The sequence below is a fragment of the Loxodonta africana genome, chromosome 4, assembly GCF_030014295.1.
Source record: "Loxodonta africana isolate mLoxAfr1 chromosome 4, mLoxAfr1.hap2, whole genome shotgun sequence".
Classification (NCBI taxonomy): Eukaryota; Metazoa; Chordata; class Mammalia; order Proboscidea; family Elephantidae; genus Loxodonta; species Loxodonta africana.
This window is the reverse complement of record NC_087345.1, coordinates 42,876,653-42,890,803: the sequence shown is the minus strand read 5'-3', so window position 1 is coordinate 42,890,803 and position 14,151 is coordinate 42,876,653. Positions and strand designations below refer to the sequence as shown.

Sequence of the window (14,151 nt, the reverse complement as noted above, 5' to 3'; positions counted from 1 at the left end):
CTTCCCTGGCATTTTTCACTGGCTTTACTTTTTTTTCCCCCTTGGGATTAGTTTTCATTTGTCTTTGATTACACATCACTCCTTCCATTCTGTATAAACGACGTGTTTAAAATGGCTCTGTTTATCTGAGAGCTGGTTGAGCTTCCCCAGCAGTTTCCTCAGCTACCTTTCACTCACACTCCATGGTTAGACTCTCAGAGCTGTGCATTTGAAAGCATGGAGTTCTTCTTTACTTCCAGACTCTTTGACCATGAAATTATACCTATCTTCTCTGTGAGCATATGGAAATCTGCCTTCTTTTTCAAAATTCAAATCAAACCAGTTGCCATGGAGAGGATTTTGAATCATGGTGACCCCATGTGTGCAAAGTATAACTGCACTCTGTAGGGTTTTCAAGGCTGTGACTTTTCAGAAGTAGACCGCCAGTCCTTTTATCCGAGGAGCCTCTGGGTAGATCTGAACCTCTAACCCTCCGGTTAGTAGTCAAGTGCTTAACTGTTGGCATCACCTAGGGACTCCCATCTTCTTTTAGTCCAGGGCATATGTCTAGCTCTGCTGAGGGTTTAATGCTTTAACTATCACAAGCTGTAAGATGCTATCACTGGATTCCCCCCTCAAGGATTTTATCATGTCTACTTTGTCAACTAGTTCTTTCTTTGCTGGTCAGAATCAGGTCCTAAGCAATAATTCCCTTCATTGCTTTTTCTGCCTTCTAGAAGATTAAGCAGTTGTCAGTAAGGCAAGATGTATCCAATGTGTTGCCTTTAACTGACTGTGACTTTCTGGAGATGTCTGGAATAAGTGCAATCTTTCATTGCTTCTCTATCTTGCCTCTGTATCTGTGCCAGATTTACGACTGATGTCAGGATATGATCGTCCATGCCTCCCTTCTGCCTGGGATGGCTATTTTATCAGTCCTCCACCTCCACCCTGCAACAGTAATACCATTTTGATGCTCTTTCCTTTTATCTCTACCCAGATGCTCTTTATCGTTTCGCCATCCCCAATTTTGGGGTTTTCACAAAGCTATAAATCTCCTTGACACAGAGTGCTATTCCCTTTGTACAACGCAGTGTATTCCATGAGAGATGCCATTTGTGAATCTCATTTTGCCAACATGCAATAATGTCTATAAGGGATGTTGATCTTCCTGTGTGAATGTCAAATTATATATGTTTGGTGTACTGGTATTCAAGCAACTAAGAACTTAAGTGCTATGTCTTAACTGCTTCCTGAATTATTTTCTCCTGTGAATTACTAGGCACATTCTACACTGGTTCCAGACTTACAGTTTTACCAGGGCATTTTCCCTTCCCATTTTATTTTGGGGTGGGTGTGTGTGTAAAATACTCTAGAAGACAGATAATTATCCCTGTGTCATGGATTGAATTGTGTTCCCCCAAAATATCTGTCAAATTGGCTAGGTCATGATTCCCTTGTATGACTACATGATTGTCTACCATTTTGTCATCTGATGTGATTTCCCTATGTGTTGTAAATCCTATCACTATGATGTAATATGATGGATTAGTGGCAGTTATATGGATGAGGTCTACAAGATTAGATAGTGTCTTAATTCAATCTCTTTTGAGATATAAAAGACAGAAGTGAGCAGAGAGACATGGGGACCTCATACCACCAAGAAAGCAACACTGGGAGCAGAGCTCGTCCTTTGGATCTGAGGTTCCTGCACTGAGATGCTCCCAGGCCAAGGGAAGACTGATGACAAGACCTTCCTTCAGAGCTGACAGAGAGAAAGCCTTCCCTTGGAGCCGGCACCCTGAATTCAGACTTCTAGCCTACAGGACTGTGAGAAAATAAACTTCTCTTTGTTAAAGCCATCCACTTGTGGTACTTCTGTTATAGCAGCACTACATGACTAAGACACCCAGTGAACACATTCTTCCCTTTAGCAAATAAGTCAAATCTTATTATAACAAATGCAAAGAAACTATTTTTATGTTATTCTTGTTGTATTGAGAATGCACACTATTAAATAATATTTAAAACAAATGGGCCCATGGATTGGGTCTGCAAAATTCCTTCCTTTATAGTGATTCTTGTTGAATGGAGACCCATAGTATGTTTGAGTTGTGACCAGTGTTTGGTTTGACTCAACAAACCACAACATGTTGAAAGCTATTCATATCCACAGAGCATGCTCCATGTGGGACTTTTAAGAACTCTACTATTTCCAAAATGGCAGTGATGGTTCAGTGGTAGAATTCTTTCCTTCCATGCTGAAGACCCAGGTTCGACTCCCAGCCAAAGCACCTCAAACATAGCCACCACTTATCTGCCAGTGTAGATTTTTGTGTTGCTATGATGCCGACCAGGTTTCAGCAGATCTCCTAGACTAAGACTAGGAAAAAAGCCCTGGTGACCTACTTTTGAAAATCTAGTTGTGCATTGGATTGCCGTGAATTGGGTGCTGACTTGATGGCAGCTAACAACAGTAAGAACACTGTTCCAAAGGGCTGAAGCATAACTGGAGAAGTGAAATCTAGTTCAGTAGTATTAAGAGTAAATCTTTTGGGCAGCACGGCCAGTGTCTGCTGGATCTGAGGGAGGTTTCCCTCACCCTTACCTTACTTTGCCGTTTGCTGTGATCTCCTATCCTACTTTGGCCTAATGCCTGCCTTTGGCCCTGCCCCTTTCTCTTCTCTTATCTCAATGTCTGCTGTCTCCCTTCAGTCAAGGGCCCTGGGACTAATAACATTCTGAATCAGATGTGTTTTGGAGTAGCATGCCTGAGGAGACTCAGTGTTAAGTGTTTACTAGCTTCCTTTGCACCTCCTGGTGTAGAGGTAGAGAAGGAGAGGAGGGAGGTAATTGGCACCAGACATTTAGAAAATAATTAAGAGGCCCTTAAGCTGCTTGGAAATCCTGATGGCATAGGGATTAAGAGGTACTGCTGCTAACCAAAAGATTAGCAGTTCAAATCCACAGACACTCCTTGGAAACCCTATGTGGGAGTTCTACTCTGTCCTATAAGGTTGCTATGGTCAGAATTGACTTGACGGCAGAGTTTTTTTTTTTTTTTTTTTTAAGCTGCTGTAGTCTAGTTCAGATAAAAAAAATCATTTCAAGGATCTGACAGACTACAGAGACAAGAATCCCATTGTATATGATTTGCTATAAGTGGGGCTCAGTCCAAGACTTGCCCATGCTGTTTAGTGTTGGGCGTGCTACTTGCCGTCTTTGAGCCTTCTTTTGTTATCTCTAAGGGAGAATGACAACATCTACTCTCCTAAATTGGGTGTCTGGGAAACAGGCTCTTAGGTGAAGTTAATGTGCAGTATTATTATGCAGTCCATGATACACTGTAAGCAGCCAAAAAAAAAAAAAAAACTAAGAAGAAATAGAAACAGAACTTTCCTTAGAAGCAAAAATGGCAAGACTTAGACTCACTTACATTGGACGTGTCATCAGGAAGGTCCAGTTGCTAGAAAAGGACATAATGTATAGTCAAATAGAGGGCTAAGAAGACCTGGTGATGCGATGATTAAGCGTTTGGCTGCTAAGGCAGTTTGAATCCACCCGTGGCTCAGCAGGAGAAAAGACCTGATGGTTTGCTTCCGTGAAGATTACAGGCTAGGAAACCCAATGGGGCAATTCTACTCTGTCCTATAGGGTTGTTATTAGTCAGAGTCTACTCCATGGCACACGACCACAACAAAGCAGAGGGCCAACAAAAAGGAGAGAAACACTCAATGAGATGGGTTGACATGATAGCCACACAATGAACTTAAACCTTAAATGGACTGATGATTATGAAAACGTTGCAGGATTTGACAAGTTCTATTAGTCATAAGTTATCACGAAACGAGGCTGACTCGAGGGCAACTAACAAGAACAACATTATTAGGGAAGGTTTTGGGGCTCAACACCTATGAAAATGAGGGGGACAAAGTCAGGATTGGACAGAGGGAAAAATCAAGCTGCATTGATCTGAAATGACTGGACCTTTTTCCCCCTGCCTTGATTAGGTGTGGGTCTCTCCAGGTACAATGTGACTGGGGTAACCCCTGAAGAAGCTTCCCCTGTGGTTTGTCTGCTGCCAGCACTCTCAGCAACAGGAGCAAAAAGTCAGTCCTCAAAGGAGGGTCTAGGCAACATCACTGTGTGTATCACACCTATTTAACAGGGTTCAGTGAGAAAATTACTCTGTTAACTCAAATTTTCTACAAATGTTAATTTTATAATTAATAGCATGATCATCAAAACTTCATTAAGGGTCTGCTCTATGAGAGATAATTGGTATGAATAAAAATATAGAGCCCTCATTTTTTTCTTTAAGGTATATTATTCTTTATTTTAAAATTGATAGTCTTTCAGACACATTGCAAATGTCCTGGATCAACCATTGGATGATGAGGCCAAAGTTCACACATAAATATTTATTGGATGCTAACTACACGTAGGACTGTGGAAAAATGAGTCTTTTCTTCCATAAAGTTATTTCTTGGCATCTTAAGACCATAAATTGTAGGCTATTTATGGAAATCATTAAGAAGGGTAATCACTAATGCAAAATTTTTAATATGCTAGCTATGACATCATTACAATAACAAAATTTACATTTTTTAGTTCTTGTAGAACAAAATTAAAAGTATTTTGAAGTTTAAAAAAACAAAAAACAAGCCTCTCTTTGAAGACTATATAAATAGTATGATAACAAAGCCTCAGGAAAAAATTAAAGAGAAATGCCATTTGGTTGGTTTTATTATCAATCAAGGAGCCAAAAATAAGTCATACGTAATGGAATTTCATTGTATGGCAGTAGAATTTCCCCCAGAGTTTTATTAAAAGCTTTAACGTAGTTTCAACAGCAGGCCTGTCCAAGGGCTGAGTCAGCGTTTTATGTAAATATGCTAATTTCTGAGTTCAACAAAGAAAAAAATGTTACTTTTCTTCCATATACAATTTAAAACAATCCTTTTACTCTGTAGCTTATTCAACAGAAGCTAACTGAATATTCTGATTGATTACATTTAAATTTGCATTTTCTCAACAATCTGAGAGCAATTGACCAGTTGCCTGAGCAAGTAAGATTGAATTAGTATTAGTAGTCCATGAATTAATAAAAGGCTCAGTAAGTGCTGATGTAAAGCTTGTATTGGTCATAATCGTGGTCATTTGCATTTCTATTGTTTCACATTTTTAAGAGAATAAACCATATACCCACTGGGTTGCTTTTTAAAAAAATGCTAGGTATATCTATGAATGCAAATGAAAGCGGAGAAGGAGGCCAGAAATTCAGAAAATCCATTTTTCTACTTCCTGTATCTTCACCCTCTCTTTTAAAAGCCCCACAGGTACAACACAAAATTTACAATCTCACCACGGTGGTCTCGGAGCAGCAGAATTGGCTTGTCGGATGGCCTGAGCAGGGCAAATGGTTAAGTGCTTGACTACTAACCAAAAGATTGGTTGGCTGCTCAAACTTGCCCAGCTGTGCTTTGGAAGAAAGACTGGTGAACTGCTTTCCAAGGGTCACAGCTATGAAAACCCTATGGAGCAGTTCTACTCTGAACCACCTGGGGTCACCGTGAGTCAGAATCGACTCCTTGGCAATTTTTTTTTGGCAGGAGGAGCGGGGAGTGTTTGTTAGAAATGCAGAATCTCGGGTTCCACCTCGGACCTATTGAATTGGAATTTGTGTGTTAGCAAGGTTCACAAGTGATTTGCATGCACATTAAAGTTTGAGGAACATAGCTCTACATGTCTGTAACAAATTGAACTTAAAATTTCATTTTTTCTTAAATTGTCCAAATGATTACTTCCTTTTTTTTTTTTGTAGGAATAAGTATAAAGGATTCCAAGGCATAAAACTCAGTACAGAAATCCAAGTGGTTGAATCTAATTGCTGTTTTAGATCCTCAGTAATTAGCGGTATGGGGTAGAGTTAGGAACCTCTTCTCTGAATAAAAAAAATTCAGGCTTTTAAATTATAATATATAATTAATAAGGCTAATCTCAGTTTGGGTATTGTTGACTTTTCTGTCAGAATGGTTTACTAGAGTGCTAAATAGAGGGTTCAGGAAGCAAGCAGAGGCAGAAAAAAAAAATCCTATCAATTAATGTTATTTGACTACTGCTTATATAGAATGATCGATCACTTTATGAACCTTTTCCTCATTTCTTCGCATTGGTAAAATTTTGAAACAAGGCTTTCCCCCTACTCACTTGATTGCTAGCAGGTAGGATAAGAGGATTTGCAATCCTGCTCAGTTTATGATTCTCACATTATTGACTTTACTCTGCAGAGAGATGAAATAGGCCCCCAAATACAGGGGATGTTAAGGTTAAAGCCCTTCTTATGTCATTTAGAGATTGTTTTTAGATTAAGGATGATTTGACCTTGAGTTACAGCGGTTGCTTTATTATCTGATCACAGTGCCTCCAAGAAAAGGTTGTCCGGTGCTTTCAGCACATTACCTGCCTATGCCATTCTAAAGCTCCTTGCTTCGGAAGATCTCTCAGCAGGGTTAGAACAAGGTAAAGCGCTTAAATAAGCAAGCTATATTTATCAGCCATAAACAGCAGCCTGTTTGCTGGAAATGTTCTACCCAGCAAATTAATCCATACAGTGATGGCTCCAATAGCATGACAGGAGAACTGATTTTACATTTAAAAACTTATTTGTTAGTATTATTATGAGCTGATAATAATACTGCTGCTAAGAATAGAACTTCTACAGCCATCTCATTGTAATCTATATAAAAAGGTCAGAGAAAATGATGGTGTTTTGACAGTGCAGCAATGGAACCAAACTAACTGAAACTGTTCATGGTACACTCTGAAACGGGAAAACAACAGAAAAAAGAGAATGTTCTGATGGACCACAACTAGCACAATCTCCACCAGACTGAGTCCGGTACAACTAGATGGTGCCTGGCTACCACCACCGACTGCTCTGACAGGGATCACAATAGAGGGTCCTGGACAGAGCTGGAGAAAAATGTAGAGCAAAATTCTAACTCACACACACACACAAACAAACAGACTTACTGGTCTGATAGAGACTGAAGAAACACTGAGAGTATGGCCCCCAGATACCATTTTAACTCAGTACTGAAGTCACTCCTGAGGTTCACCCTTCACCCAAAGATTAGACAGGCCCATAAAACAAAATGAGACTAAATGGGCACACCAGCCCAGAGGCAAGGACAAGAAGGCTGGAGGGGACCGGAAAGCTGGTAATGGGGAACCCAAGGTCGAGAAGGGGAGAATGGTGGGGCTGGCAACCAATGTCACAAAACAGTATGTGTGTGTTAATTGTTTAATGAGAAACTTATTTGCTCTGTAAACCTCCATCTAAAGCACAATAATAAAAAATAAAAGAGAGAACGTCTGTAGCAGCTTGCACCAGATTATACAGATGAAGCTGCATATGATTTGAGACTAACATAAGGATAAGTGGTAAGACTGAGAGTGCTTCAGGTGGTTCAAGGTAAAGATAATTTTAACTCAAAATAATGCAACTGTGCAATGGAGACCAAGATAGACGACAGATGATAAGAAAGCAATAGAGAGTGAAATGTGTATGAGCCTGAAGGATTAAGGTACGTTGCCAAGGCGGAAGGACAATGTTTAGAATACACATTAGCAGTTAACCCCAAAATTCAGGTTGCTAAAATAATGAAACTTTTACTTTTCTTTGTAGACAATCCCCACACTCTATTTCTACCCTGTTAGTGAACACAGTGCCTTATATGTAGTAGGCGATTATTATATATTAGTTAATGAGAATAAATATTTAAGAATATTTTAGAAACTAATGAGCACAGTATGGCCTGGGCATAATAAAAGACATGATAGACCTGCTACTGAGTTCTGTGATAAACTTAAATAAAGCAGTGCCATAGCTCTGGTAGGATTGTGCTGTTTAAGACTATGAACACAGAGTCTCTCCCTCTTTCTCTCTCTTTCACAAACGAAACTGAGAAATGCTTGTAGCTCTGACAAAACACATAAGGCAAATGGGGATCAAAGAAACATCCAGGGATTGTATTTCCTTAGCCGTGGTATAGAGTGTGTATCGTAATGGAGTTCATTGTAGAGGTAGTTAACTGTCTTACAGAAACAGAAAACTATTTTATCTATCTATATTATATATACATACACATTTATTTGGTCATAATTCAAAGAGAGTATTTTTAGATATTTTCCATACCATCAAGCGTGTTCTATCAATGGACATAGACAACAAATTATTATAATAAAATTACACCAGATTCATCTGGGCTATAAAAATAAGGAAGTAAAAATAGGCTGGTCTTATTATGTGACTCACCATCAGTAGGGTATGTGCTTTTCCAGGGGCAGTAATGGGTCTGCCTGGATCCATTTCTACCCTCTTGTCCAGCATTAGTTATCAGTGGCACTGGTGCTCACTGGGGACATGTGACAGGCTGTGTTTGACTGATTTATGGACGATACTTGGAGAAGGAAGGAGCAGTTATAAGGGATATTTCTACAGATATGGAATGACTGATGCGATTGTTACAATTAGGAGAATCTTAAATGCAGATGCTATCTTTATTAAAACACAGGAAATGTGAGTGACTATAAAGAGAGGCCTGATGATCTGCTTCTAAAAGGTCATAGCCTTGAAAACTCTCTGGAGCAGTTCTACTTTGCACACGTGGGGTCGCCATGAGTCAGTATAGACCCGACAGCAACTAACAACGACAGTAGTTACTGTCTTAGTTATCCAGTGCTGCTATAACAGAAATACCAGAAGTGGATGGCTTTAACAAAAATGAATTTATACCCTCATAGTCTAGTAGGCCAGAAGTCCAAATTCAGGACTTCAGCTCCAAGGGAGTGCTTTCTGTGTCAGCTCTGGGGGAAGGTCCTTGTCATCAATCTTCCCCTGCTCTAGGAGCTTCTCAGTGCAGAGAGACTGGGTCCAAAGAATGCACACTCCTGGCTTCGCTTTCCTGGTGATATGGGGTCCTCCAGTTTCTCTCTTTTATATCTCAACAGAGATTGGCTTGAATTGGAGATTAATCTTGTAGATTGAATCTACATAACTGCCGATAATCCCATCTCATTAACATCCTAGAGATAGGATTTACAACACAGAGAGAAATCATATCAGGTGACAAAATGGTGGACAATCACACAGTGCAGAGAATCACGACCCAGCCAAGTTGATAGATATTTTTGGGGGACACAATTCAATCCATGGCAATTACTAACATAAAGTTCTAAATAGATGTGATAGCAGAACTTTTGAAACTAAATAAATGGCTTATCTGATAACCACGTTATTAATTGTGAAATACTACGTAAGTGTATCAAATAGCCCAGGTGATGTATGTATTTGCTACACAGGAGATAAAAAAAGAACAGTCTTCCACAAACATTGGTGGAAAGAGAACACAAAACAGTAAATGGAGCAAGTGCTCAGTCGATAAAGAAAAACAATGAAAGAAAGTGAATAAGATATAACTGTGCTATGGGAAGAAGTTAACTAAAGTTTATATTTGCCTACCTTGAAATTAGGTTGATTTATCACTCAGGAGCCAACTGTATATTTGTTTATTTTATAAAGTACAAGTATCCCAACCATTCATTCAGGGTTTATGGGTAAAGAAGGTAAGAAACAAACAAACAAAAAACCTGTGTCATGTTTGTCATACTGGGGTGAGGGTGGAAATCAAGGTAGTCTATTTAGAATCAACATTGGTTGAACATCCTCTTTGCTCTATTAGAACTCTGGGTAGGGGAAATTTTTATTAACATTAGGGCAGAAGTTGCCCCTGATCTGACAGTCCAACTGGGAATCAAAGGCTTGCTTGCACGTTCTATTTACAGAATCATTGTAAGTCAGTGCTAATAGGTACAATTAGGATTATATTTAAGGTAGGTCATTAAGAAGTGACTCTGTGATTTAAGACTACCTCTGATATTTAAATGCGATTTCTGGCAAAGGTAGCTTACTGTTCTTCGAAGATTCCGGTTCCCCTTCTTTAATGTGAAATTGTTGCTAGGACAGGTCCCGGGTACACAAACAGCTTGTGCTCAACTAATTAAAAGTTGGCCTAAGGCTGGAGGTTCAAATTCACAAGGCAGTGCCGTGAAAAAAAGGCCTGGCAATTTGCTTCTGTAAAGATTACAGCCAAGGAAACCGTACAGAGCAGTTCTACTCTGAAGCACAAGGAGTCACCATGAGTTGAAATGTACTCAATGGCAGTGGGCTTTATCTTTTTCGTTGATTACTAGGACATGCTTACCCTACCAAAAGCTACATGTACATGGAGCTTATGTCCAGTTTTTGCTAATGGAATGAGAGCAGAAGTGATGTGTATCCCTTCCAGAAGAGGTGGATTAGAAAGCAGTAAACCTTCCCCACATCGTCTTTCACCATCTGCTGGATGAAAATAAGAGACTCCCAGGCCCCCAAGGAAGATGTGGCCCTGAGATAGAAGGAGCCTGGAGCCCTGAATCACTGCATGGAAGGCTATCCCTCTAACTCCTCCATTGAACTATTGAATGAAGAAACAACATCTTCTAAAATTTTGGATGGTATACATTACAGCAGCCATTGTATCAGAGGGGGCATGCATTCTGTATTTAATTATTTCTTTTTGACTTCAGTCACTGGAAAAAAATAAAAAATTACTTGGGACCATAGGTTTAGGTGATCGACTGTTTTGGGATTTTTAATTGAGCAAAAATGGCATGGCATAGTCATAGGGGAGACAGTTTAGTCCCTGAAAAGCCCACCTGCCTTTTTACATGCCATTCTTTTCCCCATCAACCCTCTTTGTTTACGTTTTTCTTTCTAAACCTCATCGTTAGCATTCCAAACCTCTGCTGCAGACTGGTGGGTTTGATTTAGTGGCGAATTTTATCAGTTCCTCATTTTCAAGTTTAAAAAAAAATTCACAAACAGAAGGATCAATACTTTCTTAAGCCAAGCCATGCCAAGGTCTATGTTATGTTGTTGAAACTTAACATTTTATTGAGAGGATTTTCCTATGTATTAAAAAACATCAAATGAAAATACAGTCTTTCATACAGCAGTTTCATAGTTTATTAAATCATGACCTCTTGATAAGACCATCTGTTTAAATATTTTGCTATTATAATTGACATTGCTATAAACCTATACACATCATTTTGTCTTTGATTTTCTCTTTAAAACAGATTTATAGAATTGGATTATGTATATCAAAGAGCATAAAGCATTCAATGGATCTTGATATAATTGTTAGTTTCTCTCTGTTTTAATAAACACATCCCCAAATTAAATATGTATACCTATTTAAGATTTCTTGATAAGTCAAGAACAGAAAAGGAAAATTCTCTCCTTATTCTCTATTCTGAGAGCCTGTCTGCCGGAAAGCAATGCTAGTGAGAAGTGTCATGAAGCAGTGGTTTGCAAACTATGCTGCACATTGCACTTACTTAGAATCTTTTAAAAGTACTGATATTTGGTTCACACCCCCAGATGTTAATTGGAACCTAGGCATTGGGATTTTTCAAAGCATTCCAGGTGATTCTAACGTGCAATTTTGCGAACCACTGTCATAAAGCATTCAGCTGTTTGGAAGATACCCAGACACATGTGACCAAGGGGTTAAATGAAGGTCACTGGACAGATTTCTCTACTTGTTATTTAGAAGAAAAAGTATTTCTTTCAGTAGTGAAAACATTGCTGATAGTATTCGCTACTATTAATAACCTTGGCTTTCAAATAAAATAAATCCAACTAAAAAAATAGGATCAACCTAACCTAATACTGTAATACTCTAAAACATTAGAATTGTAAAAGCATCTTTCCCCAGTGACTGTTGGAGTGTTTGGAAAAAAAAAGGCCTTCCCTTTTTGCAAATTGATTTTTATCTTGGCTGCACTGTTTGCTTGTTTAAGCATTAATGACTTGATTTGGAAAGAAATAGCTTCCTGCATGACCTGGATTAAGAAGAACCATCTTTATTCCTTCCAGAAATTGTATACAAACACTTGCGTGTAAACAATGCATCCTGTGACATTTTCTTATATCCAACAAGCAAGGTGACATACATGGCTTAAGGGCTAAAAGAAACATGAGAGCTGTAATACAGAGTTACAGTCGGAAGTACTAAATTTCCCTTGGGACCGCAAGGAAAGCTTCCTGTTCTTTGTAGATTGGCCTATTATTGGAATACATTTGCCCACAGTTAATCCTCAAAGTAATTAAATGGAAGGAAGTGATTAAATCTCCAAGAAAAAACTGCTACATCCGAGGGATTCAGGCATAGTAAGATTTTCTTTCATTGTTGGTTAGGTTTACATACTAGTTAAGGAAGCATTTTCCAGTTAATATGTTACTGAGTATACACACATATATATATATATATACACATAAATATATACACATATATGTGTGCATGTGTTTATACAGGTATATGTACTACCCTGGTGGTGCAGCAATTAAGAGTTGGCATTTTGAACCCACCAGCCACTCCTTGGAAATTCTATGGTGCAGTTCTACTCTGTTCTATAGGGTCACGGTTGCGATGAGCCAGAATCAACTCAACGGCAGACCATTTTGCTTTTCTGGTTTATACATATTACATACACATATATACACATACACACATATATGTATATATATGTCTATGTACACACACACACACACACATATATATACCCACATACATTCAAATGGTGTTGAATTATAAATCTCTAGTTTAACCAAGAATAAGGGTCTATAAAGCCATAGATTCTTTGGTAAAATTATGATAGGTATTTATTTCATATAGTGCTTTGTCAGTTTAGTAAAGCAAGATTAGATTTCCCCTCAATTTCTTACAAATGGAAAAATTAATCAAACTGAGCTGGGAGTGGCAGTCAGAGATCCTAACAACTCTTTGGTAAATGTTAGGTTTAACATTCCATTTCCACTTTTAGTGGACTCAGAAAACCTGATTGTTAACTTTATTACTTTCTTATTGTGTAAACTTGGACAAGTCATCTGACTTTTCTGGATTTCAGTAAAATAAAGGGATTGAGCTGTATGATTTTTAGGTTCCTTCTAGTTCTAACAAGCTATGACCCTCAGAAAAAAATAAAAACATATCAAGAAAGCACAAGTATAATGTTTAAAATTCAAGATATTACCAAAATAAATGAGTGAAAAATAAAAAGGTATATGATAGAATATGTTGCATACATACCTGTAATCTGCACATAAGATTACATATTCATCAAGAACCTTGTGTTATGAGGAGAAATACAAAGTGATATGAACTAGAATCTTCTAAAGGTATCTGTTTTTCTATGCTTCTTTGCGTTTTTCAATGATTTCCTGCATTGAAAATCATTATGTTTTCAGGATTTAATGCATTTAAATGAGGTGGTTCTAAATAGCTACCAAAAATTGTCCTTTTAAAGTAATGGTCTGCATTTATAAATAGCTTAAGACAGATGCACAAAATTAGATAATGAGTCTTGTCTTGGTGGCAAGAAGAAAATAAAGTGCCTGCTCTTTGGAGATAGAGTGCATTAGCTCTTTTAGGCCATCTGTGTATTGTTAGGAACTTCTCTCCTTTAATGCTCTGAGAAAATTAGAATGGTTCTCCCAGTGCAAAATGATCTGATTGTTTCATGGCTGACTTGGTCATTTTGGCTAAGTTAACTGTTAGGATACATTGTTGAATACTTGATTTGGCCATGGTGGTGGGTGAGGAGCAAGTGGACAGAACTGTTCAATTGACTAGAATACTTTTGGTGTTGTGTGCAGATTTAATGTTAGCAAACATTAGCTGAGCCCCCACTATATGTCAGTTGCATGTTAGACACACGGGATAAGATGATCTGTGACCCCAAATCTTTCTCATTCTTTCTCTCTCTCTCTTTTTTTTTTTTTTTAGAAATTGTGAAGAGGTGGGTTGGGGGACAAAAAGAAATATGTAAACCATAACTATAACAGAATGTTATATTCTGCTAGGATTGAAACCAAACTGGAACAAAAGAGGAAGAAGAGACTAATTATGCCTAAGGTTATTGAATGGGATAAGATTGTGGACCATATCACTGAAGATATATTAATGCAGAACCTTGAATATGTAACAGAATTTTTAATCACCAGAGATGAGCAAAGGCAAAGGCATGGTCTCAAAGTACATGAACTGTCTGGGAAGTGGTGAG

The 14,151-nt window shown here is 38.3% G+C and overlaps 1 long non-coding RNA gene across 50 annotated transcripts in view; it reads left to right on the top strand.

The window, feature by feature from the left end:
• LOC111753149 (uncharacterized) overlaps positions 1-14,151 on the top strand; it is a 416,755-nt gene that overhangs the window by 391,760 nt on the left and 10,844 nt on the right. Inside the window, exon 21 of one of the 50 annotated variants that reach the window (XR_010321737.1) lies at positions 1,602-3,017. The exons of the other annotated variants lie outside the window; for them this stretch is intronic. This is a non-coding gene — a long non-coding RNA (uncharacterized LOC111753149). Of the gene's footprint in view, positions 1-1,601; positions 3,018-14,151 lie in introns of those variants that run through there. 50 annotated transcript variants of the gene reach the window in all.